We start from the raw sequence: 14,217 nt of genomic DNA on the forward strand, positions 1-14,217 counted from the left end.
TTTTCATAAATCCTGGTGGAGTCTACACAGTATTGATATTTTCATAAATGCTTGTAGAGTCCCCTCAGTCCTGATATTTTCATAAATCCTTGTAAAGTCTCCTCAGTCCTGATATTTGCATAAATCCTTGTAGAGTCTACTCGGTCCTGATATTTGCATAAATCCTTGTAGAGTCTCCTCAGTCCTAATTTTTTCATAAATCCTTCTAGAGTGTCCTCGTTCCTGATATTTTCATAAATCCTTTTAGAGTCTTCTCAGTCTTGATAATTTCATAAATCTTTGTAGAGTATCCTGAGTCCTGATATTTTCATAAATAATTGTGTACAGTCTTCTCAGTCCTGGTAATTTAATAAATCCTTGTAGAGTCTCCTCAGTCCTGATATTTTCATAAATCCTGGTGGAGTCTACACAGTATTGATATTTTCATAAATGCTTGTAGAGTCCCCGCAGTCCTGATATTTTCATAAATCCTTGTAGAGTCTCCTCAGTCCTGATTTTTTCATAAATCTTTGTCGAGTATCCTGAGTCCTGATATTTTCATAAATAATTGTATACAGTCTCCTCAGTCCTGGTAATTTAATAAATCCTTGTAGAGTCTCCTCAGTCCTGATATTTTAATAAATTCTTTTAGAGTCTCCTCAGTCTTGATAGTTTCATAATTCTTTGTAGAGTATCTTGAGTCCTGATATTTTCATAAATAATTGTATACAGTCTCCTCAGTCCTGGTAATTTAATAAATCCTTGTAGAATCTCCACAGTCCTGATATTTTCATAAATACTGGTGGAGTCTACTCAGTACTGATATTTTCATAAATGCTTGTAAAGTCTCCTCAGTCCTGATGTTTTCTTAAATCCTTGTGGAGTCTCCTGGGTCCTGATATTTCCATAAATCCTGGTGGAGTCTACTCAGTATTGATATTTTCATAAATCCTTGTAAAGTCTCCTCAGTCCTGATATTTTCATAAATTCTTGTAGATTCTCCTCGGTCTTGATATTTTCATAAATCCTTGTAGAGTCTCCTCAATCTTGATAATTTCATAAATCTTTGTAGAGTGTCTAGAGTTCTGATATTTTCATAAATAATTGTATACAGTCTCCTCAGTCCTGGTAATTTAATAAATCCTTGTAGAGTCTCCTCAGTCCTGATATTTTCATAAATCCTGGTGGAGTCTACACAGTATTGATATTTTCATAAATGCTTGTAGAGTCCCCGCAGTTCTGATATTTTAATAAATCCTTGTAGAGTCTCCTCAGTCCTGATATTTTCATAAATTCTTGTAGATTCTCCTCGGTCTTGATATTTTCATAAATCCTTGTAGAGTCTCCTCAATCTTGATAATTTCATAAATCTTTGTAGAGTATCCTGAGTCCTGATATTTTCATAAATAATTGTATACAGTCTTCTCAGTCCTGGTAATTTAATAAATCCTTGTAGAGTCTCCTCAGTCCTGATATTTTCATAAATCCTGGTGGAGTCTACACAGTATTGATATTTTCATAAATGCTTGTAGAGTCCCCGCAGTTCTGATATTTTCATAAATCCTTGTAGAGTCTCCTCAGTCCTGATTTTTTCATAAATCTTTGTCGAGTATCCTGAGTCCTGATATTTTCATAAATAATTGTATACAGTCTCCTCAGTCCTGGTAATTTAATAAATCCTTGTAGAGTCTCCTCAGTCCTGATATTTTAATAAATTCTTTTAGAGTCTCCTCAGTCTTGATAGTTTCATAATTCTTTGTAGAGTATCTTGAGTCCTGATATTTTCATAAATAATTGTATACAGTCTCCTCAGTCCTGGTAATTTAATAAATCCTTGTAGAGTCTCCTGAGTCCTGATATTTTCATAAATACTGGTTGAGTCTACTCAGTACTGATATTTTCATAAATGCTTGTAAAGTCTCCTCATTCCTGATAATTTCTTAAATCCTTGTGGAGTCTCCTGGGTCCTGATATTTCCATAAATCCTGGTGGAGTCAACTCAGTCCTGATATTTTCATAAATCCTTGTAAAGTCTCCTCAGTCCTGATATTTTCATAAATGCTTGTAGAGTCCCCTCAGTCCTGATATTTTCATAAATCCATGTAGAGTCTCCTCAATCTTGATAATTTCATAAATCTTTGCAGAGTATCCTGAGTCCTGATATTTTCAAAAAATAATTCTATACAGTCTTCTCAGTCCTGGTAATTTAATAAATCCTTGTAGAGTCTCCTCAGTCCTGATATTTTCATAAATCCTGGTGGAGTCTACTCAGTACTGATATTTTCATAAATGCTTGTAGAGTCCCCTCAGTCCTGATATTTTCATAAATCCTTGTAAAGTCTCCTCAGTCCTGATATTTGCATAAATCCTTGTAGAGTCTACTCAGTCCTGATAGTTGCATAAATCCTTGTAGAGTCTCCTCAGTCTTGATAATTTCATAAATCTTTGTAGTATATCCTGAGTTCTGATATTTTCATAAATAATTGTATACAGTCTCCTCAGTCCTGGTAATTTAATAAATCCTTGTAGAATCTCCTCAGTCCTGATATTTTCATAAATCCTGGTGGAGTGGACTGTGTACTGATATTTTCATAAATGCTTGTAGAGTCCCCGCAGTTCTGATATTTTCATAAATCCTTGTAGAGTCTCCTCAGTCCTGATATTTGCATAAATCCTTGTAGAGTCTCCTCAGTCCTGATTTTTTCATAAATCCTTCTAGAGTGTCCTCGTTCCTGATATTTTCATAAATCCTTTTAGAGTCTTCTCAGTCTTGATAATTTCATAAATCTTTGTAGAGTATCCTGAGTCCTGATATTTTCATAAATAATTGTGTACAGTCTTCTCAGTCCTGGTAATTTAATAAATCCTTGTAGAGTCTCCTCAGTCCTGATATTTTCATAAATCCTGGTGGAGTCTACACAGTATTGATATTTTCATAAATGCTTGTAGAGTCCCCGCAGTCCTGATATTTTCATAAATCCTTGTAGAGTCTCCTCAGTCCTGATTTTTTCATAAATCTTTGTCGAGTATCCTGAGTCCTGATATTTTCATAAATAATTGTATACAGTCTCCTCAGTCCTGGTAATTTAATAAATCCTTGTAGAGTCTCCTCAGTCCTGATATTTTAATAAATTCTTTTAGAGTCTCCTCAGTCTTGATAGTTTCATAATTCTTTGTAGAGTATCTTGAGTCCTGATATTTTCATAAATAATTGTATACAGTCTCCTCAGTCCTGGTAATTTAATAAATCCTTGTAGAATCTCCACAGTCCTGATATTTTCATAAATACTGGTGGAGTCTACTCAGTACTGATATTTTCATAAATGCTTGTAAAGTCTCCTCAGTCCTGATGTTTTCTTAAATCCTTGTGGAGTCTCCTGGGTCCTGATATTTCCATAAATCCTGGTGGAGTCTACTCAGTATTGATATTTTCATAAATCCTTGTAAAGTCTCCTCAGTCCTGATATTTTCATAAATTCTTGTAGATTCTCCTCGGTCTTGATATTTTCATAAATCCTTGTAGAGTCTCCTCAATCTTGATAATTTCATAAATCTTTGTAGAGTGTCTAGAGTTCTGATATTTTCATAAATAATTGTATACAGTCTCCTCAGTCCTGGTAATTTAATGAATACTTGTAGAGTCTCCTCAGTCCTGACATTTTCATAAATCATTGTAAAGACTCCTCAGTCCTGATATTTTCATAAATCCTTGTAGAGTCTCCTCAGTCCTGTTATTTTCATAAATCCTTGTAAAGTCTCCTCAGTCCTGATATTTTCATAAATCCTTGTAGAGTCTCCTCAATCTTGAGAATTTCATAAATCTTTGTAGAGTATCCTGAGACCTGATATTTTCATAAATAATTGTATACAGTCTTCTCAGTCCTGGTAATTTAATAAATCCTTGTAGAGTCTCCTCAGTCCTGATATTTTCATAAATCCTGGTGGAGTCTACACAGTATTGATATTTTCATAAATGCTTGTAGAGTCCCCGCAGTTCTGATATTTTCATAAATCCTTGTAGAGTCTCCTCAGTCCTGATTTTTTCATAAATCTTTGTCGAGTATCCTGAGTCCTGATATTTTCATAAATAATTGTATACAGTCTCCTCAGTCCTGGTAATTTAATAAATCCTTGTAGAGTCTCCTCAGTCCTGATATTTTAATAAATTCTTTTAGAGTCTCCTCAGTCTTGATAGTTTCATAATTCTTTGTAGAGTATCTTGAGTCCTGATATTTTCATAAATAATTGTATACAGTCTCCTCAGTCCTGGTAATTTAATAAATCCTTGTAGAGTCTCCTGAGTCCTGATATTTTCATAAATACTGGTTGAGTCTACTCAGTACTGATATTTTCATAAATGCTTGTAAAGTCTCCTCAGTCCTGATAATTTCTTAAATCCTTGTGGAGTCTCCTGGGTCCTGATATTTCCATAAATCCTGGTGGAGTCAACTCAGTCCTGATATTTTCATAAATCCTTGTAAAGTCTCCTCAGTCCTGATATTTTCATAAATGCTTGTAGAGTCCCCTCAGTCCTGATATTTTCATAAATCCATGTAGAGTCTCCTCAATCTTGATAATTTCATAAATCTTTGCAGAGTATCCTGAGTCCTGATATTTTCATAAATAATTGTATACAGTCTTCTCAGTCCTGGTAATTTAATAAATCCTTGTAGAGTCTCCTCAGTCCTGATATTTTCATAAATCCTGGTGGAGTCTACTCAGTACTGATATTTTCATAAATGCTTGTAGAGTCCCCTCAGTCCTGATATTTTCATAAATCCTTGTAAAGTCTCCTCAGTCCTGATATTTGCATAAATCCTTGTAGAGTCTACTCAGTCCTGATAGTTGCATAAATCCTTGTAGAGTCTCCTCAGTCTTGATAATTTCATAAATCTTTGTAGTATATCCTGAGTTCTGATATTTTCATAAATAATTGTATACAGTCTCCTCAGTCCTGGTAATTTAATAAATCCTTGTAGAATCTCCTCAGTCCTGATATTTTCATAAATCCTGGTGGAGTGGACTGTGTACTGATATTTTCATAAATGCTTGTAGAGTCCCCGCAGTTCTGATATTTTCATAAATCCTTGTAGAGTCTCCTCAGTCCTGATATTTGCATAAATCCTTGTAGAGTCTCCTCAGTCCTGATTTTTTCATAAATCCTTCTAGAGTGTCCTCGTTCCTGATATTTTCATAAATACTTTTAGAGTCTTCTCAGTCTTGATAATTTCATAAATCTTTGTAGAGTATCCTGAGTCCTGATATTTTCATAAATAATTGTGTACAGTCTTCTCAGTCCTGGTAATTTAATAAATCCTTGTAGAGTCTCCTCAGTCCTGATATTTTCATAAATCCTGGTGGAGTCTACACAGTATTGATATTTTCATAAATGCTTGTAGAGTCCCCGCAGTCCTGATATTTTCATAAATCCTTGTAGAGTCTCCTCAGTCCTGATTTTTTCATAAATCTTTGTCGAGTATCCTGAGTCCTGATATTTTCATAAATAATTGTATACAGTCTCCTCAGTCCTGGTAATTTAATAAATCCTTGTAGAGTCTCCTCAGTCCTGATATTTTAATAAATTCTTTTAGAGTCTCCTCAGTCTTGATAGTTTCATAATTCTTTGTAGAGTATCTTGAGTCCTGATATTTTCATAAATAATTGTATACAGTCTCCTCAGTCCTGGTAATTTAATAAATCCTTGTAGAATCTCCACAGTCCTGATATTTTCATAAATACTGGTGGAGTCTACTCAGTACTGATATTTTCATAAATGCTTGTAAAGTCTCCTCAGTCCTGATGTTTTCTTAAATCCTTGTGGAGTCTCCTGGGTCCTGATATTTCCATAAATCCTGGTGGAGTCTACTCAGTATTGATATTTTCATAAATCCTTGTAAAGTCTCCTCAGTCCTGATATTTTCATAAATTCTTGTAGATTCTCCTCGGTCTTGATATTTTCATAAATCCTTGTAGAGTCTCCTCAATCTTGATAATTTCATAAATCTTTGTAGAGTGTCTAGAGTTCTGATATTTTCATAAATAATTGTATACAGTCTCCTCAGTCCTGGTAATTTAATGAATACTTGTAGAGTCTCCTCAGTCCTGACATTTTCATAAATCATTGTAAAGACTCCTCAGTCCTGATATTTTCATAAATCCTTGTAGAGTCTCCTCAGTCCTGTTATTTTCATAAATCCTTGTAAAGTCTCCTCAGTCCTGATATTTTCATAAATCCTTGTAGAGTCTCCTCAATCTTGAGAATTTCATAAATCTTTGTAGAGTATCCTGAGTCCTGATATTTTCATAAATAATTGTATACAGTCTTCTCAGTCCTGGTAATTTAATAAATCCTTGTAGAGTCTCCTCAGTCCTGATATTTTCATAAATCCTGGTGGAGTCTACACAGTATTGATATTTTCATAAATGCTTGTAGAGTCCCCGCAGTTCTGATATTTTCATAAATCCTTGTAGAGTCTCCTCAGTCCTGATTTTTTCATAAATCTTTGTCGAGTATCCTGAGTCCTGATATTTTCATAAATAATTGTATACAGTCTCCTCAGTCCTGTTAATTTAATAAATCCTTGTAGAGTCTCCTCAGTCCTGATATTTTAATAAATTCTTTTAGAGTCTCCTCAGTCTTGATAGTTTCATAATTCTTTGTAGAGTATCTTGAGTCCTGATATTTTCATAAATAATTGTATACAGTCTCCTCAGTCCTGGTAATTTAATAAATCCTTGTAGAGTCTCCTGAGTCCTGATATTTTCATAAATACTGGTTGAGTCTACTCAGTACTGATATTTTCATAAATGCTTGTAAAGTCTCCTCAGTCCTGATAATTTCTTAAATCCTTGTGGAGTCTCCTGGGTCCTGATATTTCCATAAATCCTGGTGGAGTCAACTCAGTCCTGATATTTTCATAAATCCTTGTAAAGTCTCCTCAGTCCTGATATTTTCATAAATGCTTGTAGAGTCCCCTCAGTCCTGATATTTTCATAAATCCATGTAGAGTCTCCTCAATCTTGATAATTTCATAAATCTTTGCAGAGTATCCTGAGTCCTGATATTTTCATAAATAATTGTATACAGTCTTCTCAGTCCTGGTAATTTAATAAATCCTTGTAGAGTCTCCTCAGTCCTGATATTTTCATAAATCCTGGTGGAGTCTACTCAGTACTGATATTTTCATAAATGCTTGTAGAGTCCCCTCAGTCCTGATATTTTCATAAATCCTTGTAAAGTCTCCTCAGTCCTGATATTTGCATAAATCCTTGTAGAGTCTACTCAGTCCTGATATTTGCATAAATCCTTGTAGAGTCTCCTCAGTCTTGATAATTTCATAAATCTTTGTAGTATATCCTGAGTTCTGATATTTTCATAAATAATTGTATACAATCTCCTCAGTCCTGGTAATTTAATAAATCCTTGTAGAATCTCCTCAGTCCTGATATTTTCATAAATCCTGGTGGAGTGGACTGTGTACTGATATTTTCATAAATGCTTGTAGAGTCCCCGCAGTTCTGATATTTTCATAAATCCTTGTAGAGTCTCCTCAGTCCTGATATTTGCATAAATCCTTGTAGAGTCTCCTCAGTCCTGATTTTTTCATAAATCCTTGTAGAGTGTCCTCGGTCCTGATATATTCAAAATTCGTTTCAGAGTCTCCTCAGACTTGATAATTTCATAAACCTTTGTAGAGTATCCTGATTCCTGATATTTTCATAAATAATTGTACACAGTCTCCTCAGTCCTGATATTTTCATAAATCCTTGTAGAGTCTCCTCAATCTTGATAATTTCATAAATCTTTGTAGAGTATCCTGAGTCCTGATATTTTCATAAATAATTGTATACAGTCTTCTCAGTCCTGGTAATTTAATAAATCCTTGTAGAGTCTCCTCAGTCCTGATATTTTCATAAATCCTGGTGGAGTCTACTCAGTACTGATATTTTGATAAATGCTTGTAGAGTCCCCTCAGTCCTGATATTTTCATAAATCCTTGTAAAGTCTCCTCAGTCCTGATATTTGCATAAATCCTTGTAGAGTCTACTCGGTCCTGATATTTGCATAAATCCTTGTAGAGTCTCCTCAGTCTTGATAGTTTCATAATTCTTTGTAGAGTATCTTGAGTCCTGATATTTTCATAAATAATTGTATACAGTCTCCTCAGTCCTGGTAATTTAATAAATCCTTGTAGAGTCTCCTGAGTCCTGATATTTTCATAAATACTGGTTGAGTCTACTCAGTACTGATATTTTCATAAATGCTTGTAAAGTCTCCTCAGTCCTGACAATTTCTTAAATCCTTGTGGAGTCTCCTGGGTCCTGATATTTCCATAAATCCTGGTGGAGTCTACTCAGTATTGATATTTTCATAAATCCTTGTAAAGTCTCCTCAGTCCTGATATTTTCATAAATTCTTGTAGATTCTCCTCGGTCTTGATATTTTCATAAATCCTTGTAGAGTCTCCTCAATCTTGATAATTTCATAAATCTTTGTAGAGTGTCTAGAGTTCTGATATTTTCATAAATAATTGTATACAGTCTCCTCAGTCCTGGTAATTTAATGAATACTTGTAGAGTCTCCTCAGTCCTGACATTTTCATAAATCATTGTAAAGACTCCTCAGTCCTGATATTTTCATAAATCCTTGTAGAGTCTCCTCAGTCCTGTTATTTTCATAAATCCTTGTAAAGTCTCCTCAGTCCTGATATTTTCATAAATCCTTGTAGAGTCTCCTCAATCTTGAGAATTTCATAAATCTTTGTAGAGTATCCTGAGTCCTGATATTTTCATAAATAATTGTATACAGTCTTCTCAGTCCTGGTAATTTAATAAATCCTTGTAGAGTCTCCTCAGTCCTGATATTTTCATAAATCCTGGTGGAGTCTACACAGTATTGATATTTTCATAAATGCATGTAGAGTCCCCGCAGTTCTGATATTTTCATAAATCCTTGTAGAGTCTCCTCAGTCCTGATTTTTTCATAAATCTTTGTGGAGTATCCTGAGTCCTGATATTTTCATAAATAATTGTATACAGTCTCCTCAGTCCTGGTAATTTAATAAATCCTTGTAGAGTCTCCTCAGTCCTGATATTTTAATAAATTCTTTTAGAGTCTCCTCAGTCTTGATAGTTTCATAATTCTTTGTAGAGTATCTTGAGTCCTGATATTTTCATAAATAATTGTATACAGTCTCCTCAGTCCTGGTAATTTAATAAATCCTTGTAGAGTCTCCTGAGTCCTGATATTTTCATAAATACTGGTTGAATCGACTCAGTACTGATATTTTCATAAATGCTTGTAAAGTCTCCTCAGTCCTGATAATTTCTTAAATCCTTGTGGAGTCTCCTGGGTCCTGATATTTCCATAAATCCTGGTGGAGTCAACTCAGTATTGATATTTTCATAAATGCTTGTAGAGTCCCCTCAGTCCTGATATTTTCATAAATCCTTGTAGTCTCCTCAGTCCTGATATTTTCATAAATGCTTGTAGAGTCCCCTCAGTCCTGATAATTTCTTAAATCCTTGTGGAGTCTCCTGGGTCCTGATATTTCCATAAATCCTGGTGGAGTCAACTCAGTATTGATATTTTCATAAATGCTTGTAGAGTCCCCTCAGTCCTGATATTTTCATAAATCCTTGTAGAGTATCTTGAGTCCTGATATTTTCATAAATAATTGTATACAGTCTCCTCAGTCCTGGTAATTTAATAAATCCTTGTAGAATCTCCACAGTCCTGATATTTTCATAAATACTGGTGGAGTCTACTCAGTACTGATATTTTCATAAATGCTTGTAAAGTCTCCTCAGTCCTGATGTTTTCTTAAATCCTTGTGGAGTCTCCTGGGTCCTGATATTTCCATAAATCCTGGTGGAGTCTACTCAGTATTGATATTTTCATAAATCCTTATAAAGTCTCCTCAGTCCTGATATTTTCATAAATTCTTGTAGATTCTCCTCGGTCTTGATATTTTCATAAATCCTTGTAGAGTCTCCTCAATCTTGATAATTTCATAAATCTTTGTAGAGTGTCTAGAGTTCTGATATTTTCATAAATAATTGTATACAGTCTCCTCAGTCCTGGTAATTTAATGAATACTTGTAGAGTCTCCTCAGTCCTGACATTTTCATAAATCATTGTAAAGACTCCTCAGTCCTGATATTTTCATAAATCCTTGTAGAGTCTCCTCAGTCCTGTTATTTTCATAAATCCTTGTAAAGTCTCCTCAGTCCTGATATTTTCATAAATCCTTGTAGAGTCTCCTCAATCTTGAGAATTTCATAAATCTTTGTAGAGTATCCTGAGTCCTGATATTTTCATAAATAATTGTATACAGTCTTCTCAGTCCTGGTAATTTAATAAATCCTTGTAGAGTCTCCTCAGTCCTGATATTTTCATAAATCCTGGTGGAGTCTACACAGTATTGATATTTTCATAAATGCTTGTAGAGTCCCCGCAGTTCTGATATTTTCATAAATCCTTGTAGAGTCTCCTCAGTCCTGATTTTTTCATAAATCTTTGTCGAGTATCCTGAGTCCTGATATTTTCATAAATAATTGTATACAGTCTCCTCAGTCCTGTTAATTTAATAAATCCTTGTAGAGTCTCCTCAGTCCTGATATTTTAATAAATTCTTTTAGAGTCTCCTCAGTCTTGATAGTTTCATAATTCTTTGTAGAGTATCTTGAGTCCTGATATTTTCATAAATAATTGTATACAGTCTCCTCAGTCCTGGTAATTTAATAAATCCTTGTAGAGTCTCCTGAGTCCTGATATTTTCATAAATACTGGTGGAGTCTACTCAGTACTGATATTTTCATAAATGCTTGTAAAGTCTCCTCAGTCCTGATAATTTCTTAAATCCTTGTGGAGTCTCCTGGGTCCTGATATTTCCATAAATCCTGGTGGAGTCAACTCAGTCCTGATATTTTCATAAATCCTTGTAAAGTCTCCTCAGTCCTGATATTTTCATAAATGCTTGTAGAGTCCCCTCAGTCCTGATATTTTCATAAATCCATGTAGAGTCTCCTCAATCTTGATAATTTCATAAATCTTTGCAGAGTATCCTGAGTCCTGATATTTTCATAAATAATTGTATACAGTCTTCTCAGTCCTGGTAATTTAATAAATCCTTGTAGAGTCTCCTCAGTCCTGATATTTTCATAAATCCTGGTGGAGTCTACTCAGTACTGATATTTTCATAAATGCTTGTAGAGTCCCCTCAGTCCTGATATTTTCATAAATCCTTGTAAAGTCTCCTCAGTCCTGATATTTGCATAAATCCTTGTAGAGTCTACTCAGTCCTGATATTTGCATAAATCCTTGTAGAGTCTCCTCAGTCTTGATAATTTCATAAATCTTTGTAGTATATCCTGAGTTCTGATATTTTCATAAATAATTGTATACAGTCTCCTCAGTCCTGGTAATTTAATAAATCCTTGTAGAATCTCCTCAGTCCTGATATTTTCATAAATCCTGGTGGAGTGGATTGTACACTGATATTTTCATAAATGCTTGTAGAGTCCCCGCAGTTCTGATATTTTCATAAATCCTTGTAGAGTCTCCTCAGTCCTGATATTTGCATAAATCCTTGTAGAGTCTCCTCGGTCCTGATTTTTTCATAAATCCTTGTAGAGTGTCCTCGGTCCTGATATATTCAAAATTCGTTTCAGAGTCTCCTCAGACTTGATAATTTCATAAACCTTTGTAGAGTATCCTGATTCCTGATATTTTCATAAATAATTGTACACAGTCTCCTCAGTCCTGATATTTTCATAAATCCTTGTAGAGTCTCCTCAATCTTGATAATTTCATAAATCTTTGTAGAGTATCCTGAGTCCTGATATTTTCATAAATAATTGTATACAGTCTTCTCAGTCCTGGTAATTTAATAAATCCTTGTAGAGTCTCCTCAGTCCTGATATTTTCATAAATCCTGGTGGAGTCTACTCAGTACTGATATTTTGATAAATGCTTGTAGAGTCCCCTCAGTCCTGATATTTTCATAAATCCTTGTAAAGTCTCCTCAGTCCTGATATTTGCATAAATCCTTGTAGAGTCTACTCGGTCCTGATATTTGCATAAATCCTTGTAGAGTCTCCTCAGTCTTGATAGTTTCATAATTCTTTGTAGAGTATCTTGAGTCCTGATATTTTCATAAATAATTGTATACAGTCTCCTCAGTCCTGGTAATTTAATAAATCCTTGTAGAGTCTCCTGAGTCCTGATATTTTCATAAATACTGGTTGAGTCTACTCAGTACTGATATTTTCATAAATGCTTGTAAAGTCTCCTCAGTCCTGACAATTTCTTAAATCCTTGTGGAGTCTCCTGGGTCCTGATATTTCCATAAATCCTGGTGGAGTCTACTCAGTATTGATATTTTCATAAATCCTTGTAAAGTCTCCTCAGTCCTGATATTTTCATAAATTCTTGTAGATTCTCCTCGGTCTTGATATTTTCATAAATCCTTGTAGAGTCTCCTCAATCTTGATAATTTCATAAATCTTTGTAGAGTGTCTAGAGTTCTGATATTTTCATAAATAATTGTATACAGTCTCCTCAGTCCTGGTAATTTAATGAATACTTGTTGAGTCTCCTCAGTCCTGACATTTTCATAAATCATTGTAAAGACTCCTCAGTCCTGATATTTTCATAAATCCTTGTAGAGTCTCCTCAGTCCTGTTATTTTCATAAATCCTTGTAAAGTCTCCTCAGTCCTGATATTTTCATAAATCCTTGTAGAGTCTCCTCAATCTTGAGAATTTCATAAATCTTTGTAGAGTATCCTGAGTCCTGATATTTTCATAAATAATTGTATACAGTCTTCTCAGTCCTGGTAATTTAATAAATCCTTGTAGAGTCTCCTCAGTCCTGATATTTTCATAAATCCTGGTGGAGTCTACACAGTATTGATATTTTCATAAATGCATGTAGAGTCCCCGCAGTTCTGATATTTTCATAAATCCTTGTAGAGTCTCCTCAGTCCTGATTTTTTCATAAATCTTTGTCGAGTATCCTGAGTCCTGATATTTTCATAAATAATTGTATACAGTCTCCTCAGTCCTGGTAATTTAATAAATCCTTGTAGAGTCTCCTCAGTCCTGATATTTTAATAAATTCTTTTAGAGTCTCCTCAGTCTTGATAGTTTCATAATTCTTTGTAGAGTATCTTGAGTCCTGATATTTTCATAAATAATTGTATACAGTCTCCTCAGTCCTGGTAATTTAATAAATCCTTGTAGAATCTCCTGAGTCCTGATATTTTCATAAATACTGGTTGAATCGACTCAGTACTGATATTTTCATAAATGCTTGTAAAGTCTCCTCAGTCCTGATAATTTCTTAAATCCTTGTGGAGTCTCCTGGGTCCTGATATTTCCATAAATCCTGGTGGAGTCAACTCAGTATTGATATTTTCATAAATGCTTGTAGAGTCCCCTCAGTCCTGATATTTTCATAAATCCTTGTAGTCTCCTCAGTCCTGATATTTTCATAAATGCTTGTAGAGTCCCCTCAGTCCTGATATTTTCATAAATCCATGTAGAGTCTCCTCAATCTTGATAATTTCATAAATCTTTGCAGAGTATCCTGAGTCCTGATATTTTCATAAATAATTGTATACAGTCTTCTCAGTCCTGGTAATTTAATAAATCTTTGTAGAGTCTCCTCAGTCCTGATATTTTCATAAATCCTGGTGGAGTCTACTCAGTACTGATATTTTCATAAATGCTTGTAGAGTCCCCTCAGTCCTGATATTTTCATAAATCCTTGTAAAGTCTCCTCAGTCCTGATATTTGCATGAATCCTTGTAGAGTCTACTCAGTCCTGATATTTGCATAAATCCTTGTAGAGTCTCCTCAGTCTTGATAATTTCATAAATCTTTGTAGTATATCCTGAGTTCTGATATTTTCATAAATAATTGTATACAGTCTCCTCAGTCCTGGTAATTTAATAAATCCTTGTAGAATCTCCTCAGTCCTGATATTTTCATAAATCCTGGTGGAGTGGACTGTGTACTGATATTTTCATAAATGCTTGTAGAGTCCCCGCAGTTCTGATATTTTCATAAATCCTTGTAGAGTCTCCTCAGTCCTGATATTTGCATAAATCCTTGTAGAGTCTCCTCAGTCCTGATTTTTTATAAATCCTTGTAGAGTGTCCTCGGTCCTGATATATTCAAAATTCGTTTCAGAGTCTCCTCAGACTTGATAATTTCATAAACCTTTGTAGAGTA

The sequence above is a fragment of the Narcine bancroftii genome, chromosome 9 (genome assembly GCF_036971445.1).
Source record: "Narcine bancroftii isolate sNarBan1 chromosome 9, sNarBan1.hap1, whole genome shotgun sequence".
Lineage (NCBI taxonomy): Eukaryota > Metazoa > Chordata > Chondrichthyes > Torpediniformes > Narcinidae > Narcine > Narcine bancroftii.